Genomic DNA, 18,433 nt, shown 5'->3' with positions numbered 1-18,433 from the left:
ATTTTGTTTCACAATAGATTAAATAGGACTATGGATTAAGGCTTTTAATGGCAATGGCCATTCTAAGCTGAATGTGCCTGCTCTCGTCAGATCGCAGAAGTTACACAGCTTAAGGCCTCGTTAGTACCAGTGTGGGAGACTGTCTGGGAATCCGTGGTGCGGTTGACTTTTTATTATGTCGTTTAGATTTTGTTTCACAATCGATTAAAAAGGACTATGGATTAAAGCATTTAATGTCAATGGCCATTCTAAGCTGAATGTGCCTGCTCTCGTTAGATCGCAGAAGTTACACAGCTTAACGCCTCGCTAGTACCAGTGTGGGAGACTGTCTGGGAATCCGTGGTGTGGTTGACTTTTTATTATGTCGTTTAGATTTTGTTTCACAATAGATTAAATAGGACTATGGATTAAAGCATTTAACGTCAATGGCCATTCTAAGCTGAATGTGCCTGCTCTCGTCAGATCGCAGAAGTTACACAGCTTAAGGCCTCGCTAGTACCAGTGTGGGAGACTGTCTGGGAATCCGTGGTGCGGTTGAATTTTTATTATGTCGTTTAGATTTTGTTTCACAATCGATTAAAAAGGACTATGGATTAAAGCATTTAATGTCAATGGCCATTCTAAGCTGAATGTCCCTGCTCTCGTCAGATCGCAGAAGTTACACAGCTTAAGGCCTCGCTAGTACCAGTGTTGGAGACTGTCTGGGAATCCGTGGTGCGGTTGACTTTTTATTATGTCGTTTAGATTTTGTTTCACAATCAATTAAAAAGGACTATGGATTAAAGCATTTAATGTCAATGGCCATTCTAAGCTGAATGTGCCTGCTCTCGTCAGATCGCAGAAGTTACACAGCTTAAGGCCTTGCTAGTACCAGTGTGGGAGACTGTCTGGGAATCCGTGGTGCGGTTGACTTTTTATTATGTCGTTTAGATTTTGTTTCACAATCGATTAAAAAGGACTATGGATTAAAGCATTTATTGTCAATGGCCATTCTAAGCTGAATGTACCTGCTCTCGTCAGATCGCAGAAGTTACACAGCTTAAGGCCTCGCTAGTACCAGTGTGGGAGACTGTCTGGGAATCCGTGGTGCGGTTGACTTTTTATTATGTCGTTTAGATTTTGTTTCACAATCGATTAAAAAGGACTATGGATTAAAGCATTTATTGTCAATGGCCATTCTAAGCTGAATGTGCCTGCTCTCGTCAGATCGCAGAAGTTACACAGCTTAAGGCCTCGCTAGTACCAGTGTTGGAGACTGTCTGGGAATCCGTGGTGCGGTTGACTTTTTATTATGTCGTTTAGATTTTGTTTCACAATCAATTAAAAAGGACTATGGATTAAAGCATTTAATGTCAATGGCCATTCTAAGCTGAATGTGCCTGCTCTCGTCAGATCGCAGAAGTTACACAGCTTAAGGCCTTGCTAATACCAGTGTGGGAGACTGTCTGGGAATCCGTGGTGCGGTAGAATCTTTATTATGTCGTTTAGATTTTGTTTCACAATCGATTAAAAAGGACTATGGATTAAAGCATTTAATGTCAATGGCCATTCTAAGCTGAATGTCCCTGCTTTCGTCAGATCGCAGAAGTTACACAGCTTAAGGCCTTGCTAGTACCAGTGTGGGAGACTGTCTGGGAATCCGTGGTGCGGTTGACTTTTTATTATGTTGTTTAGATTTTGTTTCACAATAGATTAAATAGGACTATGGATTAAGGCTTTAAATGGCAATGGCCATTCTAAGCTGAATGTGCCTGCTCTCGTCGGATCGCAGAAGTTACACAGCTTAAGGCCTCGTTAGTACCAGTGTGGGAGACTGTCTGGGAATCCGTGGTGCGGTCGACTTTTTATTATGTCGTTTAGATTTTGTTTCACAATCGATTAAAAAGGACTATGGATTAAAGCATTTAATGTAAATGGCCATTCTAAGCTGAATGTGCCTGCTCTCGTCAGATCGCAGAAGTTACACAGCTTAAGGCCTCGCTATTACTAGTGTGGGAGACTGTCTGGGAATCCGTGGTGCGGTTGACTTTTTATTATGTTGTTTAGATTTTGTTTCACAATAGATTAAATAGGACTATGGATTAAGGCTTTTAATGGCAATGGCCATTCTAAGCTGAATGTGCCTGCTCTCGTCAGATCGCAGAAGTTACACAGCTTAAGGCCTCGTTAGTACCAGTGTGGGAGACTGTCTGGGAATCCGTGGTGCGGTTGACTTTTTATTATGTCGTTTAGATTTTGTTTCACAATCGATTAAAAAGGACTATGGATTAAAGCATTTAATGTCAATGGCCATTCTAAGCTGAATGTGCCTGCTCTCGTTAGATCGCAGAAGTTACACAGCTTAACGCCTCGCTAGTACCAGTGTGGGAGACTGTCTGGGAATCCGTGGTGTGGTTGACTTTTTATTATGTCGTTTAGATTTTGTTTCACAATAGATTAAATAGGACTATGGATTAAAGCATTTAACGTCAATGGCCATTCTAAGCTGAATGTGCCTGCTCTCGTCAGATCGCAGAAGTTACACAGCTTAAGGCCTCGCTAGTACCAGTGTGGGAGACTGTCTGGGAATCCGTGGTGCGGTTGAATTTTTATTATGTCGTTTAGATTTTGTTTCACAATCGATTAAAAAGGACTATGGATTAAAGCATTTAATGTCAATGGCCATTCTAAGCTGAATGTCCCTGCTCTCGTCAGATCGCAGAAGTTACACAGCTTAAGGCCTCGCTAGTACCAGTGTTGGAGACTGTCTGGGAATCCGTGGTGCGGTTGACTTTTTATTATGTCGTTTAGATTTTGTTTCACAATCAATTAAAAAGGACTATGGATTAAAGCATTTAATGTCAATGGCCATTCTAAGCTGAATGTGCCTGCTCTCGTCAGATCGCAGAAGTTACACAGCTTAAGGCCTTGCTAGTACCAGTGTGGGAGACTGTCTGGGAATCCGTGGTGCGGTTGACTTTTTATTATGTCGTTTAGATTTTGTTTCACAATCGATTAAAAAGGACTATGGATTAAAGCATTTATTGTCAATGGCCATTCTAAGCTGAATGTACCTGCTCTCGTCAGATCGCAGAAGTTACACAGCTTAAGGCCTCGCTAGTACCAGTGTTGGAGACTGTCTGGGAATCCGTGGTGCGGTTGACTTTTTATTATGTCGTTTAGATTTTGTTTCACAATCAATTAAAAAGGACTATGGATTAAAGCATTTAATGTCAATGGCCATTCCAAGCTGAATGTGCCTGCTCTCGTCAGATCGCAGAAGTTACACAGCTTAAGGCCTTGCTAGTACCAGTGTGGGAGACTGTCTGGGAATCCGTGGTGCGGTTGACTTTTTATTATGTCGTTTAGATTTTGTTTCACAATAGATTAAATAGGACTATGGATTAAAGCATTTAACGTCAATGGCCATTCTAAGCTGAATGTGCCTGCTCTCGTCAGAACGCAGAAGTTACACAGCTTAAGGCCTCGCTAGTACCAGTGTTGGAGACTGTCTGGGAATCCGTGGTGCGGTAGAATTTTCATTATGTCGTTTAGATTTTGTTTCACAATCGATTAAAAAGGACTATGGATTAAGCATTTAATGTCAATGGCCATTCTAAGCTGAATGTCCCTGCTCTCGTCAGATCGCAGAAGTTACACAGCTTAAGGTCTCGCTAGTACCAGTGTGGGAGACTGTCTGGGAATCCGTGGTGCGGTTGACTTTTTATTATGTTGTTTAGATTTTGTTTCACAATAGATTAAATAGGACTATGGATTAAAGCATTTATTGTCAATGGCCATTCTAAGCTGAATGTGCCTGCTCTCGTCAGATCGCAGAAGTTACACAGCTTAAGGCCTCGCTAGTACCAGTGTGGGAGACTGTCTGGGAATCCGTGGTGCGGTTGTCTTTTTATTATGTTGTTTAGATTTTGTTTCACAATAGATTAAATAGGACTATGGATTAAGGCTTTTAATGGCAATGGCCATTCTAAGCTGAATGTGCCTGCTCTCGTCAGATCGCAGAAGTTACACAGCTTAAGGCCTCGTTAGTACCAGTGTGGGAGACTGTCTGGGAATCCGTGGTGTGGTTGACTTTTTATTATGTCGTTTAGATTTTGTTTCACAATAGATTAAATAGGACTATGGATTAAAGCATTTAACGTCAATGGCCATTCTAAGCTGAATGTGCCTGCTCTCGTCAGATCGCAGAAGTTACACAGCTTAAGGCCTCGCTAGTACCAGTGTGGGAGACTGTCTGGGAATACGTGGTGCGGTTGAAATTTTATTATGTAGTTTAGATTTTGTTTCACAATCGATTAAAAAGGACTATGGATTAAAGCATTTTATGTCAATGGCCATTCTAAGCTGAATGTCCCTGCTCTCGTCAGATCGCAGAAGTTACACAGATTAAGGCCTCGCTAGTACCAGTGTGGGAGACTGTCTGGGAATCCGTGGTGCGGTTGACTTTTTATTATGTCGTTTAGATTGTGTTTCACAATCGATTAAAGAGGACTATGGATTAAAGCATTTATTGTCAATGGCCATTCTAAGCTGAATGTGCCTGCTCTCGTCAGATCGCAGAAGTTACACAGCTTAAGGCATCGCTAGTACCAGTGTGGGAGACTGTCTGGGAATCCGTGGTGCGGTTAACTTTTTATTATGTTGTTTAGATTTTGTTTCACAATAGATTAAATAGGACTATGGATTAATGCTTTTAATGTCAATGGCCATTCTAAGCTCAATGTACCTGCTCTCGTCAGATCGCAGAAGTTACACAGCTTAAGCCCTCGCTAGTACCAGTGTGGGAGACTGTCTGGGAATCCGTGGTGCGGTAGACTTTTTATTATGTCGTTTAGATTTTGTTTCACAATCGATTAAAAAGGACTATGGATTAAAGCATTTAATGTCAATTTCAATTCTAAGCTGAATGTGCCAGCTCTCGTTAGATCGCAGAAGTTACACAGCTTAAGCCCTCGCTAGTACCAGTGTGGGAGAGTGTCTGGGAATCCGTGGTGCGGTTGACTTTTTATTATGTCGTTTAGATTTTGTTTCACAATCGATTAAAAAGGACTATGGATTAAAGCATTTAATGTCAATGGCCATTCTAAGCTGAATGCGCCTGCACTCGTTAGATCGCAGAAGTTACACAGCTTAACGCCTCGCTAGTACCAGTGTGGGAGACTGTCTGGGAATCCGTGGTGCGGTTGACTTTTTATTATGTCGTTTAGATTTTGTTTCACAATAGATTAAATAGGACTATGGATTAAAGCATTTAACGTCAATGGCCATTCTAAGCTGAATGTGCCTGCTCTCGTCAGAACGCAGCAGTTACACAGCTTAAGGCCTCGCTAGTACCAGTGTGGGAGACTGTCTGGGAATCCGTGGTGCGGTTGAATTGTTATTATGTCGTTTAGATTTTGTTTCACAATCGATTAAAAAGGACTATGGATTAAAGCATTTAATGTCAATGGCCATTCTAAGCTGAATGTCCCTGCTCTCGTCAGATCGCAGAAGTTACACAGCTTAAGGCCTTGCTAGTACCAGTGTGGGAGACTGTCTGGGAATCCGTGGTGCGGTTGACTTTTTTTTATGTTGTTTAGATTTTGTTTCACAATAGATTAAATAGGACTATGGATTAAAGCATTTAACGGCAATGGCCATTCTAAGCTGAATGTGCCTGCTCTCGTCAGATCGCAGAAGTTACACGGCTTAAGGCCTCGCTAGTACCAGTGTGGGAGACTGTCTGGGAATCCGTGGTGCGGTTGAATTTTTATTATGTCGTTTAGATTTTGTTTCACAATCGATTAAAAAGGACTATGGATTAAAGCATTTAATGTCAATGGCCATTCTAAGCTGAATGTCCCTGCTCTCGTCAGATCGCAGAAGTTACACAGCTTAAGGCCTCGCTAGTACCAGTGTGGGAGACTGTCTGGGAATCCGTGGTGCGGTTGACTTTTTATTATGTCGTTTAGATTTTGTTTCACGATCGATTAAAAAGGACTATGGATTAAAGCATTTATTGTCAATGGCCATTCTAAGCTGAATGTGCCTGCTCTCGTCAGTTCGCAGAAGTTACACAGCTTAAGGCCTCGCTAGTACCAGTGTGGGAGACTGTCTGGGAATCCGTGGTGCGGTTGACTTTTTATTATGTCGTTTAGATTTTGTTTCACAATCGATTAAAGAGGACTATGGATTAAAGCATTTATTGTCAATGGCCATTCTAAGCTGAATGTGCCTGCTCTCGTCAGATCGCAGAAGTTACACAGCTTAAGGCATCGCTAGTACCAGTGTGGGAGACTGTCTGGGAATCCGTGGTGCGGTTGACTTTTTATTATGTCGTTTAGATTTTGTTTCACAATAGATTAAATAGGACTATGGATTAAAGCATTTAACGTCAATGGCCATTCTAAGCTGAATGTGCCTGCTCTCGTCAGAACGCAGAAGTTACACAGCTTAAGGCCTCGCTAGTACCAGCGTTGGAGACTGTCTGGGAATCCGTGGTGCGGTTGAATTTTTATTATGTTGTTTAGATTTTGTTTCACAATCGATTAAAAAGGACTATGGATTAAAGCATTTAATGTCAATGGCCATTCTAAGCTGAATGTCCCTGCTCTCGTCAGATCGCAGAAGTTACACAGCTTAAGGCCTCGCTAGTACTATTTTTCGAGACTGTCTGGGAATCCGTGGTGCGGTTAACTTTTTATTATGTTGTTTAGATTTTGTTTCACAATAGATTAAATAGGACTATGGATTAATGCTTTTAATGTCAATGGCCATTCTAAGCTCAATGTACCTGCTCTCGTCAGATCGCAGAAGTTACACAGCTTAAGCCCTCGCTAGTACCAGTGTGGGAGACTGTCTCGGAATCCGTGGTGCGGTAGACTTTTTATTATGTCGTTTAGATTTTGTTTCACAATCGATTAAAAAGGACTATGGATTAAAGCATTTAATGTCAATTTCAATTCTAAGCTGAATGTGCCAGCTCTCGTTAGATCGCAGAAGTTACACAGCTTAAGCCCTCGCTAGTACCAGTGTGGGAGAGTGTCTGGGAATCCGTGGTGCGGTTGACTTTTTATTATGTCGTTTAGATTTTGTTTCACAATCGATTAAAAAGGACTATGGATTAAAGCATTTAATGTCAATGGCCATTCTAAGCTGAATGTGCCTGCACTCGTTAGATCGCAGAAGTTACACAGCTTAACGCCTCGCTAGTACCAGTGTGGGAGACTGTCTGGGAATCCGTGGTGCGGTTGACTTTTTATTATGTCGTTTAGATTTTGTTTCACAATAGATTAAATAGGACTATGGATTAAAGCATTTAACGTCAATGGCCATTCTAAGCTGAATGTGCCTGCTCTCGTCAGAACGCAGCAGTTACACAGCTTAAGGCCTCGCTAGTACCAGTGTGGGAGACTGTCTGGGAATCCGTGGTGCGTTTGAATTGTTATTATGTCGTTTAGATTTTGTTTCACAATCGATTAAAAAGGACTATGGATTAAAGCATTTAATGTCAATGGCCATTCTAAGCTGAATGTCCCTGCTCTCGTCAGATCGCAGAAGTTACACAGCTTAAGGCCTTGCTAGTACCAGTGTGGGAGACTGTCTGGGAATCCGTGGTGCGGTTGACTTTTTTTTATGTTGTTTAGATTTTGTTTCACAATAGATTAAATAGGACTATGGATTAAAGCATTTAACGGCAATGTCCATTCTAAGCTGAATGTGCCTGCTCTCGTCAGATCGCAGAAGTTACACGGCTTAAGGCCTCGCTAGTACCAGTGTGGGAGACTGTCTGGGAATCCGTGGTGCGGTTGAATTTTTATTATGTCGTTTAGATTTTGTTTCACAATCGATTAAAAAGGACTATGGATTAAAGCATTTAATGTCAATGGCCATTCTAAGCTGAATGTCCCTGCTCTCGTCAGATCGCAGAAGTTACACAGCTTAAGGCCTCGCTAGTACCAGTGTGGGAGACTGTCTGGGAATCCGTGGTGCGGTTGACTTTTTATTATGTCGTTTAGATTTTGTTTCACGATCGATTAAAAAGGACTATGGATTAAAGCATTTATTGTCAATGGCCATTCTAAGCTGAATGTGCCTGCTCTCGTCAGTTCGCAGAAGTTACACAGCTTAAGGCCTCGCTAGTACCAGTGTGGGAGACTGTCTGGGAATCCGTGGTGCGGTTGACTTTTTATTATGTCGTTTAGATTTTGTTTCACAATCGATTAAAGAGGACTATGGATTAAAGCATTTATTGTCAATGGCCATTCTAAGCTGAATGTGCCTGCTCTCGTCAGATCGCAGAAGTTACACAGCTTAAGGCATCGCTAGTACCAGTGTGGGAGACTGTCTGGGAATCCGTGGTGCGGTTGACTTTTTATTATGTCGTTTAGATTTTGTTTCACAATAGATTAAATAGGACTATGGATTAAAGCATTTAACGTCAATGGCCATTCTAAGCTGAATGTGCCTGCTCTCGTCAGAACGCAGAAGTTACACAGCTTAAGGCCTCGCTAGTACCAGCGTTGGAGACTGTCTGGGAATCCGTGGTGCGGTTGAATTTTTATTATGTCGTTTAGATTTTGTTTCACAATCGATTAAAAAGGACTATGGATTAAAGCATTTAATGTCAATGGCCATTCTAAGCTGAATGTCCCTGCTCTCGTCAGATCGCAGAAGTTACACAGCTTAAGGCCTCGCTAGTACCATTTTTCGAGACTGTCTGGGAATCCGTGGTGCGGTTAACTTTTTATTATGTTGTTTAGATTTTGTTTCACAATAGATTAAATAGGACTATGGATTAATGCTTTTAATGTCAATGGCCATTCTAAGCTCAATGTACCTGCTCTCGTCAGATCGCAGAAGTTACACAGCTTAAGCCCTCGCTAGTACCAGTGTGGGAGACTGTCTGGGAATCCGTGGTGCGGTAGACTTTTTATTATGTCGTTTAGATTTTGTTTCACAATCGATTAAAAAGGACTATGGATTAAAGCATTTAATGTCAATTTCAATTCTAAGCTGAATGTGCCAGCTCTCGTTAGATCGCAGAAGTTACACAGCTTAAGCCCTCGCTAGTACCAGTGTGGGAGAGTGTCTGGGAATCCGTGGTGCGGTTGACTTTTTATTATGTCGTTTAGATTTTGTTTCACAATCGATTAAAAAGGACTATGGATTAAAGCATTTAATGTCAATGGCCATTCTAAGCTGAATGTGCCTGCACTCGTTAGATCGCAGAAGTTACACAGCTTAACGCCTCGCTAGTACCAGTGTGGGAGACTGTCTGGGAATCCGTGGTGCGGTTGACTTTTTATTATGTCGTTTAGATTTTGTTTCACAATAGATTAAATAGGACTATGGATTAAAGCATTTAACGTCAATGGCCATTCTAAGCTGAATGTGCCTGCTCTCGTCAGAACGCAGCAGTTACACAGCTTAAGGCCTCGCGAGTACCAGTGTGGGAGACTGTCTGGGAATCCGTGGTGCGGTTGAATTTTTATTATGTCGTTTAGATTTTGTTTCACAATCGATTAAAAAGGACTATGGATTAAAGCATTTAATGTCAATGGCCATTCTAAGCTGAATGTCCCTGCTCTCGTCAGATCGCAGAAGTTACACAGCTTAAGGCCTTGCTAGTACCAGTGTGGGAGACTGTCTGGGAATCCGTGGTGCGGTTGACTTTTTTTTATGTTGTTTAGATTTTTTTTCACAATAGATTAAATAGGACTATGGATTAAAGCATTTAACGGCAATGGCCATTCTAAGCTGAATGTGCCTGCTCTCGTCAGATCGCAGAAGTTACACGGCTTAAGGCCTCGCTAGTACCAGTGTGGGAGACTGTCTGGGAATCCGTGGTGCGGTTGAATTTTTATTATGTCGTTTAGATTTTGTTTCACAATCGATTTAAAAGGACTATGGATTAAGCATTTAATGTCAATGGCCATTCTAAGCTGAATGTCCCTGCTCTCGTCAGATCGCAGAAGTTACACAGCTTAAGGCCTCGCTAGTACCAGTGTGGGAGACTGTCTGGGAATCCGTGGTGCGGTTGACTTTTTATTATGTTGTTTAGATTTTGTTTCACAATAGATTAAATAGGACTATGGATTAAGGCTTTTAATGGCAATGGCCATTCTAAGCTGAATGTGCCTGCTCTCGTCAGATCGCAGAAGTTACACAGCTTAAGGCCTCGTTAGTACCAGTGTGGGAGACTGTCTGGGAATCCGTGGTGCGGTTGACTTTTTATTATGTCGTTTAGATTTTGTTTCACAATCGATTAAACAGGACTATGGATTAAAGCATTTAATGTCAATGGCCATTCTAAGCTGAATGTGCCTGCTCTCGTTAGATCGCAGAAGTTACACAGCTTAAGGCCTCGCTAGTACCAGTGTGGGAGACTGTCTGGGAATCCGTGGTGCGGTTGACTTTTTATTATGTCGTTTAGATTTTGTTTCACGATCGATTAAAAAGGACTATGGATTAAAGCATTTATTGTCAATGGCCATTCGAAGCTGAATGTGCCTGCTCTCGTCAGATCGCAGAAGTTACACAGCTTAAGGCCTCGCTAGTACCAGTGTGGGAGACTGTCTGGGAATCCGTGGTGCGGTTAACTTTTTATTATGTCGTTTAGATTTTGTTTCACAATCGATTAAAGAGGACTATGGATTAAAGCATTTAATGTCAATGGCCATTCTAAGCTGAATGTGCCTGCTCTCGTCAGATCGCAGAAGTTACACAGCTTAAGGCATCGCTAGTACCAGTGTGGGAGACTGTCTGGGAATCCGTGGTGCGGTTGACTTTTTATTATGTCGTTTAGATTTTGTTTCACAATAGATTAAATAGGACTATGGATTAAAGCATTTAACATCAATGGCCATTCTAAGCTGAATGTGCCTGCTCTCGTCAGAACGCAGAAGTTACACAGCTTAAGGCCTCGCTAGTACCAGCGTTGGAGACTGTCTGGGAATCCGTGGTGCGGTTGAATTTTTATTATGTCGTTTAGATTTTGTTTCACAATCGATTAAAAAGGACTATGGATTAAAGCATTCAATGTCAATGTCCATTCTAAGCTGAATGTCCCTGCTCTCGTCAGATCGCAGAAGTTACACAGCTTAAGGCCTCGCTAGTACCAGTGTGGGAGACTGTCTGGGAATCCGTGGTGCGGTAGACTTTTTATTATGTCGTTTAGATTTTGTTTCACAATCGATTAAAAAGGACTATGGATTAAAGCATTTAATGTCAATTTCAATTCTAAGCTGAATGTGCCAGCTCTCGTTAGATCGCAGAAGTTACACAGCTTAAGCCCTCGCTAGTACCAGTGTGGGAGAGTGTCTGGGAATCCGTGGTGCGGTTGACTTTTTATTATGTCGTTTAGATTTTGTTTCACAATCGATTAAAAAGGACTATGGATTAAAGCATTTAATGTCAATGGCCATTCTAAGCTGAATGTGCCTGCACTCGTTAGATCGCAGAAGTTACACAGCTTAACGCCTCGCTAGTACCAGTGTGGGAGACTGTCTGGGAATCCGTGGTGCGGTTGACTTTTTATTATGTCGTTTAGATTTTGTTTCACAATAGATTAAATAGGACTATGGATTAAAGCATTTAACGTCAATGGCCATTCTAAGCTGTATGTGCCTGCTCTCGTCAAATCGCAGAAGTTACACAGCTTAAGGCCTCGCTAGTACCAGTGTGGGAGACTGTCTGGGAATCTGTGGTGCGTTTGAATTTTTATTATGTCGTTTAGATTTTGTTTCACAATCGATTAAAAAGGACTATGGATTAAAGCATTTAATGTCAATGGCCATTCTAAGCTGGATGTCCCTGCTCTCGTCAGATCGCAGAAGTTACACAGCTTAAGGCCTTGCTAGTACCAGTGTGGGAGACTGTCTGGGGATCCGTGGTGCGGTTGACTTTTTATTATGTCGTTTAGATTTTGTTTCACAATAGATTAAATAGGACTATGGATTAAAGCATTTAACGTCAATGGCCATTCTAAGCTGAATGTGCCTGCTCTCGTCAGAACGCAGAAGTTACACAGCTTAAGGCCTCGCTAGTACCAGTGTGGGAAACTGTCTGGGAATCCGTGGTGCGGTTGAATTTTTATTATGTCGTTTAGATTTTGTTTCACAATCGATTAAAAAGGACTATGTATTAAAGCATTTAATGTCAATGGCCATTCTAAGCTGAATGTCCCTGCTCTCGTCAGATTGCAGAAGTTACACAGCTTAAGGCCTCGTTAGTACCAGTGTGGGAGACTGTCTGGGAATCCGTGGTGCGGTTTACTTTTTATTATGTTGTTTAGATTTTGTTTCACAATAAATTAAATAGGACTATGGATTTAGGATTTTAATGTCAATGGCCATTCTAAGCTGAATGTGCCTGCTCTCGTCAGATCGCAGAAGTTACACAGCTTAACGCCTCGCTAGTACCAGTGTGGGAGACTGTCTGGGAATCCGTGGTGCGGTTGACTTTTTATTATGTCGTTTACATTGTGTTTCACAATAGATTAAATAGGACTATGGATTAAAGCATTTAACGTCAATGGCCATTCTAAGCTGAATGTGCCTGCTCTCGTCAGATCGCAGAAGTTACACAGCTTAAGGCCTCGCTAGTACCAGTGTGGGAGACTGTCTGGGAATCCGTGGTGCGGTTGAATTTTTATTATGTCGTTTAGATTTTGTTTCACAATCGATTAAAAAGGACTATGGATTAAAGCATTTGATGTCAATGGCCATTCTAAGCTGAATGTCCCTGCTCTCGTCAGATCGCAGAAGTTACACAGCTTAAGGCCTCGCTAGTACCAGTGTGGGAGACTGTCTGGGAATCCGTGGTGCGGTTGACTTTTTATTATGTCGTTTAGATTTTGGTTCACAATCGATTAAAAAGTACTATGGATTAAAGCATTTAATGTCTATGGCCATTCTAAGCTGAATGTGCCTGCTCTCGTCTGATCGCAGAAGTTACACACCTTAAGGCCTCGCTAGTACCAGTGTGGGAGACTGTCTGGGAATCCGTGGTGCGGCTGACTTTTTATTATGTCGTTTAGATTTTGTTTCACAATCGATTAAAAAGGACTATGGATTAAAGCATTTAATGTTAATGGCCATTCTAAGCTGGATGTGCCTGCTCTCGTCAGATCGCAGAAGTTACACAGCTTAAGGCCTCGCTAGTACCAGTGTGGGAGACTGTCTGGGAATCCGTGGTGCGGTTGACTTTTTATTATGTCGTTTAGATTTTGTTTCACAATCGATTAAAAAGGACTATGGATTAAAGCATTTAATGTCAATGGCCATTCTAAGCTGAATGTGCCTGCTCTCGTCAGATCGCAGAAGTTACACAGCTTAAGGCCTCGCTAGTACCAGTGTGGGAGACTGTCTGGGAATCCGTGGTGCGGTTGACTTTTTATTATGTCGTTTAGATTTTGTTTCACAATCGATTAAAAAGGACTATGGATTAAAGCATTTAATGTCAATGGCCATTCTAAGCTGAAAGTCCCTGCTCTCGTCAGATCGCAGAAGTTACTCAGCTTAAGTCCTCGCTAGTACTAGTGTGGGAGACTGTCTGGGAATCCGTGGTGCGGTTGCCTTTTTATTATGTTGTTTAGATTTTGTTTCACAATAGATTAAATAGGACTATGGATTAAGGCTTTTAATGTCAATGGCCATTCTAAGCTGAATGTGCCTGCTCTCGTCAGATCGCAGAAGTTACACAGCTTAAGGCCTCGCTAGTACCAGTGTGGGAGACTGTCTGGGAATCCGTGGTGCGGTTGACTTTTTATTATGTCGTTTAGATTTTGTTTCACAATCGATTAAAAAGGACTATGGATAAAAGCATTTAATGTCAATGGCCATTCTAAGCTGAATGTCCCTGCTCTCGTCAGATCACAGCAGTTACACAGCTTAAGACCTCGCTAGTACCAGTGTGGGAGACTGTCTGGGAATCCGTGGTGCGGTTGACTTTTTATTATGTCGTTTAGATTTTGTTTCACAATCGATTAAAAAGGACTATGGATTAAAGCATTCAATGTCAATGGCCATTCTAAGCTGAATGTGCCTGCTCTCGTCAGATCGCAGAAGTTACACAGCTTAAGGCCTCGCTAGTACCAGTGTGGGAGACTGTCTGGGAATCCGTGGTGCGGTTGACTTTTTATTATGTCGTTTAGATTTTGTTTCACATTCGATTAAAAAGGACTATGGATTAAAGCATTTAATGTCAATGGCCATTCTAAGCTGAATGTGCCTGCTCTCGTCAGATCGCCGAAGTTACACAGCTTAACGCCTCGCTAGTACCAGTGTGGGAGACTGTCTGGGAATCCGTGGTGCGGTTGACTTTTTATTATGTCGTTTAGATTTTGTTTCACATTAGATTAAATAGGACTATGGATTAAAGCATTTAACGTCAATGGCCATTCTAAGCTGAATGTGCCTGCTCTCGTCAGAACGCAGAAATTACACAGCTTAAGGCCTCGCTAGTACCAGTGTGGTAGACTGTCTGGGAATCCGTGGTGCGGTTGACTTTTTATTATGTCGTTTAGATTTTGTTTCACAATCGATTAAAAAGGACTATGGATTAAAGCATTTAATGTCAATGGCCATTCTAAGCTGGATGTGCCTGCTCTCGTCAGATCGCAGAAGTTACACAGCTTAAGCCCTCGCTAGTACCAGTGTGGGAGACTGTCTGGGAATCCGTGGTGCGGTTGACTTTTTATTATGTCGTTTAGATTTTGTTTCACAATCGATTAAAAAGGACTATGGATTAAAGCATTCAATGTCAATGGCCATTCTAAGCTGAATGTCCCTGCTCTCGTCAGATCGCAGAAGTTACACAGCTTAAGGCCTCGCTAGTACCAGTGTGGGAGACTGTCTGGGAATCCGTGGTGCGGTTGACTTTTAATTATGTCGTTTAGATTTTGTTTCACAATCGATTAAAAAGGACTATGGATTAAAGCATTAAATGTCAATGGCCATTCTAAGCTGAATGTGCCTGCGCTCGTCAGATCGCAGAAGTTACACAGCTTAAGGCCTCGCTAGTACCAGTGTGGGAGACTGTCTGGGAATCCGTGGTGCTGTTGACTTTTTATTATGTCGTTTAGATTTTGTTTCACAATCGATTAAAAATGACTATGGATTAAAGCATTTAATGTCAATGGCCATTCTAAGCTGAATGTGCCTGCTTTCGTCAGATCGCAGAAGTTATACAGCTTAAGGCCTCGCTAGTACCAGTGTGGGAGACTGTCTGGGAATCCGTGGTGCGGTTGACTTTTTATTATGGCGTTTAGATTTTGTTTCACAACAGATTAAATAGGACTATGGATTAAAGCATTTAACGTCAATGGCCATTCTAAGCTGAATGTGCCTGCTCTCGTCAGAACGCAGAAGTTACACAGCTTAAGGCCTCGCTAGTACCAGTGTGGTAGACTGTCTGGGAATCCGTGGTGCGGTTGACTTTTTATTATGTCGTTTAGATTTTGTTTCACAATCGATTAAAAAGGACTATGGATTAAAGCATTTAATGTCAATGGCCATTCTAAGCTGAATGTCCCTGCTCTCGTCAGATCGCAGACGTTACACAGCTTAAGGCCTCGCTAGTACCAGTGTGGGAGACTGTCTGGGAATCCGTGGTGCGGTTGACTTTTTATTACGTCGTTTAGATTTTGTTTCACAATCGATTAAAAAGGACTATGGATTAAAGCATTTAATGTCAATGGCCATTCTAAGCTGGATGTGCCTGCTGTCGTCAGATCGCAGAAGTTACACAGCTTAAGGCCTCGCTAGTACCAGTGTGGGAGACTGTCTGGGAATCCGTGGTGCGGTTGACTTTTTATTATGTCGTTTAGATTTTGTTTCACAATCGATTAAAAGGACTATGGATTAAAGCATTTAATGTCAATGGCCATTCTAAGCTGAATGTGCCTGCTCTCGTCAGATCGCAGAAGTTACACAGCTTAAGGCCTCGCTAGTACCAGTGTGGGAGACTGTCTGGGAATCAGTGGTGCGGTTGACTTTTTATTATGTCATTTAGATTTTGTTTCACAATCGATTAAAAAGGACTATGGATTAAAGCATTTAATGTCAATGGCCATTCTAAGCTGAATGTGCCTGCTCTCGTCAGATCGCAGAAGTTACACAGCTTAAGGCCTCGCTAGTACCAGTGTGGGAGACTGTCTGGGAATCCGTGGTGAAGTTGACTTTTTATTATGTCGTTTAGATTTTGTTTCACAATAGATTAAATAGGACTATGGATTAAAGCATTTAACGTCAATGGCCATTCTAAGCTGAATGTGCCTGCTCTCGTCAGAACGCAGAAGTTACACAGCTTAAGGCCTCGCTAGTACCAGTGTGGGAGACTGTCTGGGAATCCGTGGTGCGGTTGAATTTTTATTATGTCGTTTAGATTTTGTTTCACAATCGATTAAAAAGGACTATGGATTAAAGCATTTAATGTCAATGGCCATTCTAAGCTGAATGTGCCTGCTCTCGTCAGATCGCAGAAGTTACACAGCTTAAGGCCTCGCTAGTACCAGTGTGGGAGACTGTCTGGGAATCCGTGGTGCGGTTGACTTTTTATTATGTCGTTTAGATTTTGTTTCACAATCGATTAAAAAGGACTATGGATTAAAGCATTTAATGTCAATGGCCATTCTAAGCTGGATGTGCCTGCTCTCGTTAGATCGCAGAAGTTACACAGCTTAACGCCTCGATAGTACCAGTGTGGGAGACTGTCTGGGAATCCGTGGTGCGGTTGACTTTTTATTATGTCGTTTAGATTTTGTTTCACAATAGATTAAATAGGACTATGGATTAATTTTTTTAACGTCAATGGCCATTCTAAGCTGAATGTGCCTGCTCTCGTCAGATCGCAGAAGTTACACAGCTTAAGGCCTCGCTAGTACCATTGTGGGAGACTGTCTGGGAATCCGTGGTGCGGTTGAATTTTTATTATGTCGTTTAGATTTTGTTTCACAATCGATTAAAAAGGACTATGGATTAAAGCATTTAATGTCAATGGCCATTCTAAGCTGAATGTCCCTGCTCTCGTCAGATCGCAGAAGTTACACAGCTTAAGGCCTCGCTAGTATCAGTGTGGGAGACTGTCTGGGAATCCGTGGTGCGGTTGACTTTTTACTATGTTGTTTAGATTTTGTTTCACAATGGATTAAATAGGACTATGGATTAAGGCTTTTAATGTCAATGGCCATGCTAAGCTGAATGTGCCTGCTCTCGTCAGATCGCAGAAGTTACACAGGTTAAGGCCTCGCTAGTACCAGTGTGGGAGACTGTCTGGGAATCCGTGGTGCGGTTGAATTTTTATTATGTCGTTTAGATTTTGTTTCACAATCGATTAAAAAGGACTATGGATTAAAGCATTTAATGTCAATGGCCATTCTAAGCTGAATGTCCCTTCTCTCGTCAGATCGCAGAAGTTACACAGCTTAAGGCCTCGCTAGTACCAGTGTGGGAGACTGTCTGGGAATCCGTGGTGCGGTTGACTTTTTATTATGTCGTTTAGATTTTGTTTCACAATCGATTAAAAAGGACTATGGATTAAAGCATTTAATGTCAATGGCCATTCTAAGCTGAATGTGCCTGCTCTCGTCAGATCGCAGAAGTTACACAGCTTAAGGCCTCGCTTGTACCAGTGTGGGAGACTGTCTGGGAATCAGTGGTGCGGTTGACTTTTTATTATGTCGTTTAGATTTTGTTTCACAATAGATTAAATAGGACTATGGATTAAAGCATTTAACGTCAATGGCCATTCTAAGCTGAATGTGCCTGCTCTCGTCAGAACGCAGAAGTTACACAGCTTAAGGCCTCGCTAGTACCAGTGTGGGAGACTGTCTGGGAATCCGTGGTGCGGTTGAATTTTTATTATGTCGTTTAGATTTTGTTTCACAATCGATTAAAAAGGACTATGGATTAAAGCATTTAATGTCAATGGCCATTCTAAGCTGAATGTGCCTGCTCTCGTCAGACCGCAGAAGTTACACAGCTTAAGGCCTCGCTAGTACCAGTGTGGGAGACTGTCTGGGAATCCGTGGTGCGGTTGACTTTTTATTATGTCGTTTAGATTTTGTTTCACAATCGATTAAAAAGGACTATGGATTAAATCATTTAATGTCAATGGCCATTCTAAGCTGAATGTGCCTGCTCTCGTCAGACCGCAGAAGTTACACAGCTTAAGGCTTTGCTAGTACCAGTGTGGGAGACTGTCTGGGTATCCGTGGTGCAGTTGACTTTTTATTATGTCGTTTAGATTTTGTTTCACAATAGATTAAATAGGACTATGGATTAAAGCATTTAACGTCAATGGCCATTCTAAGCTGAATGTGCCTGCTCTCGTCAGAACGCAGAAGTTACACAGCTTAAGGCCTCGCTAGTACCAGTGTGGGAAACTCTCTGGGAATCCGTGGTGCGGTTGAATTTTTATTATGTCGTTTAGATTTTGTTTCACAATCGATTAA

General features: G+C 41.9%; 90 pseudogenes; all 90 read left to right on the top strand.

Annotated features, from left to right (window-relative positions):
• Window positions 1-49: 49 nt before the first annotated feature.
• LOC142713366 (5S ribosomal RNA) lies at window positions 50-168 on the top strand (annotated as a pseudogene).
• Window positions 169-235: 67 nt separating this feature from the next.
• Window positions 236-354, top strand: LOC142713088 (5S ribosomal RNA; annotated as a pseudogene).
• A 67-nt stretch (window positions 355-421) lies between these two features.
• On the top strand, window positions 422-540 carry LOC142713446 (5S ribosomal RNA; annotated as a pseudogene).
• A 67-nt stretch (window positions 541-607) lies between these two features.
• On the top strand, window positions 608-726 carry LOC142713436 (5S ribosomal RNA; annotated as a pseudogene).
• Window positions 727-793: 67 nt separating this feature from the next.
• LOC142713330 (5S ribosomal RNA) lies at window positions 794-912 on the top strand (annotated as a pseudogene).
• A 67-nt stretch (window positions 913-979) lies between these two features.
• Window positions 980-1,098, top strand: LOC142713226 (5S ribosomal RNA; annotated as a pseudogene).
• Window positions 1,099-1,165: 67 nt separating this feature from the next.
• Window positions 1,166-1,284, top strand: LOC142713352 (5S ribosomal RNA; annotated as a pseudogene).
• Window positions 1,285-1,351: 67 nt separating this feature from the next.
• Window positions 1,352-1,470, top strand: LOC142713192 (5S ribosomal RNA; annotated as a pseudogene).
• Window positions 1,471-1,537: 67 nt separating this feature from the next.
• On the top strand, window positions 1,538-1,656 carry LOC142713633 (5S ribosomal RNA; annotated as a pseudogene).
• A 67-nt stretch (window positions 1,657-1,723) lies between these two features.
• Window positions 1,724-1,842, top strand: LOC142713700 (5S ribosomal RNA; annotated as a pseudogene).
• Window positions 1,843-1,909: 67 nt separating this feature from the next.
• LOC142713724 (5S ribosomal RNA) lies at window positions 1,910-2,028 on the top strand (annotated as a pseudogene).
• Window positions 2,029-2,095: 67 nt separating this feature from the next.
• On the top strand, window positions 2,096-2,214 carry LOC142713365 (5S ribosomal RNA; annotated as a pseudogene).
• A 67-nt stretch (window positions 2,215-2,281) lies between these two features.
• LOC142713087 (5S ribosomal RNA) lies at window positions 2,282-2,400 on the top strand (annotated as a pseudogene).
• A 67-nt stretch (window positions 2,401-2,467) lies between these two features.
• On the top strand, window positions 2,468-2,586 carry LOC142713445 (5S ribosomal RNA; annotated as a pseudogene).
• A 67-nt stretch (window positions 2,587-2,653) lies between these two features.
• On the top strand, window positions 2,654-2,772 carry LOC142713434 (5S ribosomal RNA; annotated as a pseudogene).
• A 67-nt stretch (window positions 2,773-2,839) lies between these two features.
• LOC142713329 (5S ribosomal RNA) lies at window positions 2,840-2,958 on the top strand (annotated as a pseudogene).
• A 67-nt stretch (window positions 2,959-3,025) lies between these two features.
• Window positions 3,026-3,144, top strand: LOC142713234 (5S ribosomal RNA; annotated as a pseudogene).
• Window positions 3,145-3,211: 67 nt separating this feature from the next.
• Window positions 3,212-3,330, top strand: LOC142713557 (5S ribosomal RNA; annotated as a pseudogene).
• Window positions 3,331-3,397: 67 nt separating this feature from the next.
• LOC142713654 (5S ribosomal RNA) lies at window positions 3,398-3,516 on the top strand (annotated as a pseudogene).
• A 66-nt stretch (window positions 3,517-3,582) lies between these two features.
• LOC142713520 (5S ribosomal RNA) lies at window positions 3,583-3,701 on the top strand (annotated as a pseudogene).
• A 67-nt stretch (window positions 3,702-3,768) lies between these two features.
• On the top strand, window positions 3,769-3,887 carry LOC142713336 (5S ribosomal RNA; annotated as a pseudogene).
• A 67-nt stretch (window positions 3,888-3,954) lies between these two features.
• On the top strand, window positions 3,955-4,073 carry LOC142713519 (5S ribosomal RNA; annotated as a pseudogene).
• Window positions 4,074-4,140: 67 nt separating this feature from the next.
• LOC142713432 (5S ribosomal RNA) lies at window positions 4,141-4,259 on the top strand (annotated as a pseudogene).
• A 67-nt stretch (window positions 4,260-4,326) lies between these two features.
• Window positions 4,327-4,445, top strand: LOC142713537 (5S ribosomal RNA; annotated as a pseudogene).
• Window positions 4,446-4,512: 67 nt separating this feature from the next.
• LOC142713023 (5S ribosomal RNA) lies at window positions 4,513-4,631 on the top strand (annotated as a pseudogene).
• A 67-nt stretch (window positions 4,632-4,698) lies between these two features.
• On the top strand, window positions 4,699-4,817 carry LOC142713030 (5S ribosomal RNA; annotated as a pseudogene).
• Window positions 4,818-5,070: 253 nt separating this feature from the next.
• Window positions 5,071-5,189, top strand: LOC142713020 (5S ribosomal RNA; annotated as a pseudogene).
• Window positions 5,190-5,256: 67 nt separating this feature from the next.
• Window positions 5,257-5,375, top strand: LOC142713480 (5S ribosomal RNA; annotated as a pseudogene).
• A 67-nt stretch (window positions 5,376-5,442) lies between these two features.
• Window positions 5,443-5,561, top strand: LOC142713412 (5S ribosomal RNA; annotated as a pseudogene).
• A 67-nt stretch (window positions 5,562-5,628) lies between these two features.
• Window positions 5,629-5,747, top strand: LOC142712999 (5S ribosomal RNA; annotated as a pseudogene).
• Window positions 5,748-5,814: 67 nt separating this feature from the next.
• LOC142713277 (5S ribosomal RNA) lies at window positions 5,815-5,933 on the top strand (annotated as a pseudogene).
• Window positions 5,934-6,000: 67 nt separating this feature from the next.
• On the top strand, window positions 6,001-6,119 carry LOC142713462 (5S ribosomal RNA; annotated as a pseudogene).
• Window positions 6,120-6,186: 67 nt separating this feature from the next.
• LOC142713541 (5S ribosomal RNA) lies at window positions 6,187-6,305 on the top strand (annotated as a pseudogene).
• A 67-nt stretch (window positions 6,306-6,372) lies between these two features.
• Window positions 6,373-6,491, top strand: LOC142713531 (5S ribosomal RNA; annotated as a pseudogene).
• Window positions 6,492-7,116: 625 nt separating this feature from the next.
• Window positions 7,117-7,235, top strand: LOC142713153 (5S ribosomal RNA; annotated as a pseudogene).
• A 67-nt stretch (window positions 7,236-7,302) lies between these two features.
• On the top strand, window positions 7,303-7,421 carry LOC142713699 (5S ribosomal RNA; annotated as a pseudogene).
• A 67-nt stretch (window positions 7,422-7,488) lies between these two features.
• LOC142713411 (5S ribosomal RNA) lies at window positions 7,489-7,607 on the top strand (annotated as a pseudogene).
• Window positions 7,608-7,860: 253 nt separating this feature from the next.
• Window positions 7,861-7,979, top strand: LOC142713275 (5S ribosomal RNA; annotated as a pseudogene).
• A 67-nt stretch (window positions 7,980-8,046) lies between these two features.
• On the top strand, window positions 8,047-8,165 carry LOC142713459 (5S ribosomal RNA; annotated as a pseudogene).
• A 67-nt stretch (window positions 8,166-8,232) lies between these two features.
• Window positions 8,233-8,351, top strand: LOC142713540 (5S ribosomal RNA; annotated as a pseudogene).
• Window positions 8,352-8,418: 67 nt separating this feature from the next.
• Window positions 8,419-8,537, top strand: LOC142713530 (5S ribosomal RNA; annotated as a pseudogene).
• A 253-nt stretch (window positions 8,538-8,790) lies between these two features.
• Window positions 8,791-8,909, top strand: LOC142713028 (5S ribosomal RNA; annotated as a pseudogene).
• Window positions 8,910-9,162: 253 nt separating this feature from the next.
• On the top strand, window positions 9,163-9,281 carry LOC142713152 (5S ribosomal RNA; annotated as a pseudogene).
• Window positions 9,282-9,348: 67 nt separating this feature from the next.
• LOC142713669 (5S ribosomal RNA) lies at window positions 9,349-9,467 on the top strand (annotated as a pseudogene).
• A 67-nt stretch (window positions 9,468-9,534) lies between these two features.
• On the top strand, window positions 9,535-9,653 carry LOC142713409 (5S ribosomal RNA; annotated as a pseudogene).
• Window positions 9,654-9,720: 67 nt separating this feature from the next.
• Window positions 9,721-9,839, top strand: LOC142712998 (5S ribosomal RNA; annotated as a pseudogene).
• Window positions 9,840-9,905: 66 nt separating this feature from the next.
• LOC142713274 (5S ribosomal RNA) lies at window positions 9,906-10,024 on the top strand (annotated as a pseudogene).
• Window positions 10,025-10,091: 67 nt separating this feature from the next.
• Window positions 10,092-10,210, top strand: LOC142713364 (5S ribosomal RNA; annotated as a pseudogene).
• A 67-nt stretch (window positions 10,211-10,277) lies between these two features.
• Window positions 10,278-10,396, top strand: LOC142713258 (5S ribosomal RNA; annotated as a pseudogene).
• Window positions 10,397-10,463: 67 nt separating this feature from the next.
• Window positions 10,464-10,582, top strand: LOC142712982 (5S ribosomal RNA; annotated as a pseudogene).
• A 67-nt stretch (window positions 10,583-10,649) lies between these two features.
• LOC142713539 (5S ribosomal RNA) lies at window positions 10,650-10,768 on the top strand (annotated as a pseudogene).
• Window positions 10,769-10,835: 67 nt separating this feature from the next.
• Window positions 10,836-10,954, top strand: LOC142713515 (5S ribosomal RNA; annotated as a pseudogene).
• Window positions 10,955-11,021: 67 nt separating this feature from the next.
• LOC142713717 (5S ribosomal RNA) lies at window positions 11,022-11,140 on the top strand (annotated as a pseudogene).
• Window positions 11,141-11,393: 253 nt separating this feature from the next.
• Window positions 11,394-11,512, top strand: LOC142713150 (5S ribosomal RNA; annotated as a pseudogene).
• A 253-nt stretch (window positions 11,513-11,765) lies between these two features.
• On the top strand, window positions 11,766-11,884 carry LOC142712991 (5S ribosomal RNA; annotated as a pseudogene).
• A 67-nt stretch (window positions 11,885-11,951) lies between these two features.
• LOC142713499 (5S ribosomal RNA) lies at window positions 11,952-12,070 on the top strand (annotated as a pseudogene).
• Window positions 12,071-12,137: 67 nt separating this feature from the next.
• LOC142713698 (5S ribosomal RNA) lies at window positions 12,138-12,256 on the top strand (annotated as a pseudogene).
• Window positions 12,257-12,323: 67 nt separating this feature from the next.
• Window positions 12,324-12,442, top strand: LOC142713648 (5S ribosomal RNA; annotated as a pseudogene).
• Window positions 12,443-12,509: 67 nt separating this feature from the next.
• On the top strand, window positions 12,510-12,628 carry LOC142713444 (5S ribosomal RNA; annotated as a pseudogene).
• A 67-nt stretch (window positions 12,629-12,695) lies between these two features.
• LOC142713271 (5S ribosomal RNA) lies at window positions 12,696-12,814 on the top strand (annotated as a pseudogene).
• Window positions 12,815-12,881: 67 nt separating this feature from the next.
• LOC142713135 (5S ribosomal RNA) lies at window positions 12,882-13,000 on the top strand (annotated as a pseudogene).
• Window positions 13,001-13,067: 67 nt separating this feature from the next.
• Window positions 13,068-13,186, top strand: LOC142713315 (5S ribosomal RNA; annotated as a pseudogene).
• Window positions 13,187-13,253: 67 nt separating this feature from the next.
• Window positions 13,254-13,372, top strand: LOC142713210 (5S ribosomal RNA; annotated as a pseudogene).
• A 67-nt stretch (window positions 13,373-13,439) lies between these two features.
• LOC142713728 (5S ribosomal RNA) lies at window positions 13,440-13,558 on the top strand (annotated as a pseudogene).
• Window positions 13,559-13,625: 67 nt separating this feature from the next.
• Window positions 13,626-13,744, top strand: LOC142713209 (5S ribosomal RNA; annotated as a pseudogene).
• A 67-nt stretch (window positions 13,745-13,811) lies between these two features.
• LOC142713059 (5S ribosomal RNA) lies at window positions 13,812-13,930 on the top strand (annotated as a pseudogene).
• Window positions 13,931-13,997: 67 nt separating this feature from the next.
• On the top strand, window positions 13,998-14,116 carry LOC142713208 (5S ribosomal RNA; annotated as a pseudogene).
• Window positions 14,117-14,183: 67 nt separating this feature from the next.
• LOC142713145 (5S ribosomal RNA) lies at window positions 14,184-14,302 on the top strand (annotated as a pseudogene).
• Window positions 14,303-14,369: 67 nt separating this feature from the next.
• On the top strand, window positions 14,370-14,488 carry LOC142713294 (5S ribosomal RNA; annotated as a pseudogene).
• Window positions 14,489-14,555: 67 nt separating this feature from the next.
• On the top strand, window positions 14,556-14,674 carry LOC142713536 (5S ribosomal RNA; annotated as a pseudogene).
• Window positions 14,675-14,741: 67 nt separating this feature from the next.
• On the top strand, window positions 14,742-14,860 carry LOC142713270 (5S ribosomal RNA; annotated as a pseudogene).
• A 67-nt stretch (window positions 14,861-14,927) lies between these two features.
• LOC142713232 (5S ribosomal RNA) lies at window positions 14,928-15,046 on the top strand (annotated as a pseudogene).
• Window positions 15,047-15,113: 67 nt separating this feature from the next.
• LOC142713397 (5S ribosomal RNA) lies at window positions 15,114-15,232 on the top strand (annotated as a pseudogene).
• A 67-nt stretch (window positions 15,233-15,299) lies between these two features.
• LOC142713319 (5S ribosomal RNA) lies at window positions 15,300-15,418 on the top strand (annotated as a pseudogene).
• A 67-nt stretch (window positions 15,419-15,485) lies between these two features.
• LOC142713491 (5S ribosomal RNA) lies at window positions 15,486-15,604 on the top strand (annotated as a pseudogene).
• Window positions 15,605-15,671: 67 nt separating this feature from the next.
• LOC142713726 (5S ribosomal RNA) lies at window positions 15,672-15,790 on the top strand (annotated as a pseudogene).
• A 66-nt stretch (window positions 15,791-15,856) lies between these two features.
• Window positions 15,857-15,975, top strand: LOC142713390 (5S ribosomal RNA; annotated as a pseudogene).
• Window positions 15,976-16,042: 67 nt separating this feature from the next.
• LOC142713526 (5S ribosomal RNA) lies at window positions 16,043-16,161 on the top strand (annotated as a pseudogene).
• Window positions 16,162-16,228: 67 nt separating this feature from the next.
• On the top strand, window positions 16,229-16,347 carry LOC142713358 (5S ribosomal RNA; annotated as a pseudogene).
• A 67-nt stretch (window positions 16,348-16,414) lies between these two features.
• Window positions 16,415-16,533, top strand: LOC142713203 (5S ribosomal RNA; annotated as a pseudogene).
• Window positions 16,534-16,600: 67 nt separating this feature from the next.
• Window positions 16,601-16,719, top strand: LOC142713689 (5S ribosomal RNA; annotated as a pseudogene).
• A 67-nt stretch (window positions 16,720-16,786) lies between these two features.
• Window positions 16,787-16,905, top strand: LOC142713512 (5S ribosomal RNA; annotated as a pseudogene).
• Window positions 16,906-16,972: 67 nt separating this feature from the next.
• LOC142713518 (5S ribosomal RNA) lies at window positions 16,973-17,091 on the top strand (annotated as a pseudogene).
• A 67-nt stretch (window positions 17,092-17,158) lies between these two features.
• LOC142713659 (5S ribosomal RNA) lies at window positions 17,159-17,277 on the top strand (annotated as a pseudogene).
• Window positions 17,278-17,344: 67 nt separating this feature from the next.
• LOC142712988 (5S ribosomal RNA) lies at window positions 17,345-17,463 on the top strand (annotated as a pseudogene).
• A 67-nt stretch (window positions 17,464-17,530) lies between these two features.
• LOC142713568 (5S ribosomal RNA) lies at window positions 17,531-17,649 on the top strand (annotated as a pseudogene).
• Window positions 17,650-17,716: 67 nt separating this feature from the next.
• On the top strand, window positions 17,717-17,835 carry LOC142713357 (5S ribosomal RNA; annotated as a pseudogene).
• Window positions 17,836-17,902: 67 nt separating this feature from the next.
• On the top strand, window positions 17,903-18,021 carry LOC142713286 (5S ribosomal RNA; annotated as a pseudogene).
• A 67-nt stretch (window positions 18,022-18,088) lies between these two features.
• Window positions 18,089-18,207, top strand: LOC142713128 (5S ribosomal RNA; annotated as a pseudogene).
• A 67-nt stretch (window positions 18,208-18,274) lies between these two features.
• LOC142713501 (5S ribosomal RNA) lies at window positions 18,275-18,393 on the top strand (annotated as a pseudogene).
• Window positions 18,394-18,433: the final 40 nt, after the last annotated feature.

Source organism: Rhinoderma darwinii, unplaced genomic scaffold (genome assembly GCF_050947455.1).
Source record: "Rhinoderma darwinii isolate aRhiDar2 unplaced genomic scaffold, aRhiDar2.hap1 Scaffold_434, whole genome shotgun sequence".
Taxonomy (NCBI): Eukaryota; Metazoa; Chordata; class Amphibia; order Anura; family Rhinodermatidae; genus Rhinoderma; species Rhinoderma darwinii.
This window is presented reverse-complemented; position numbering and strand designations above follow the sequence as displayed.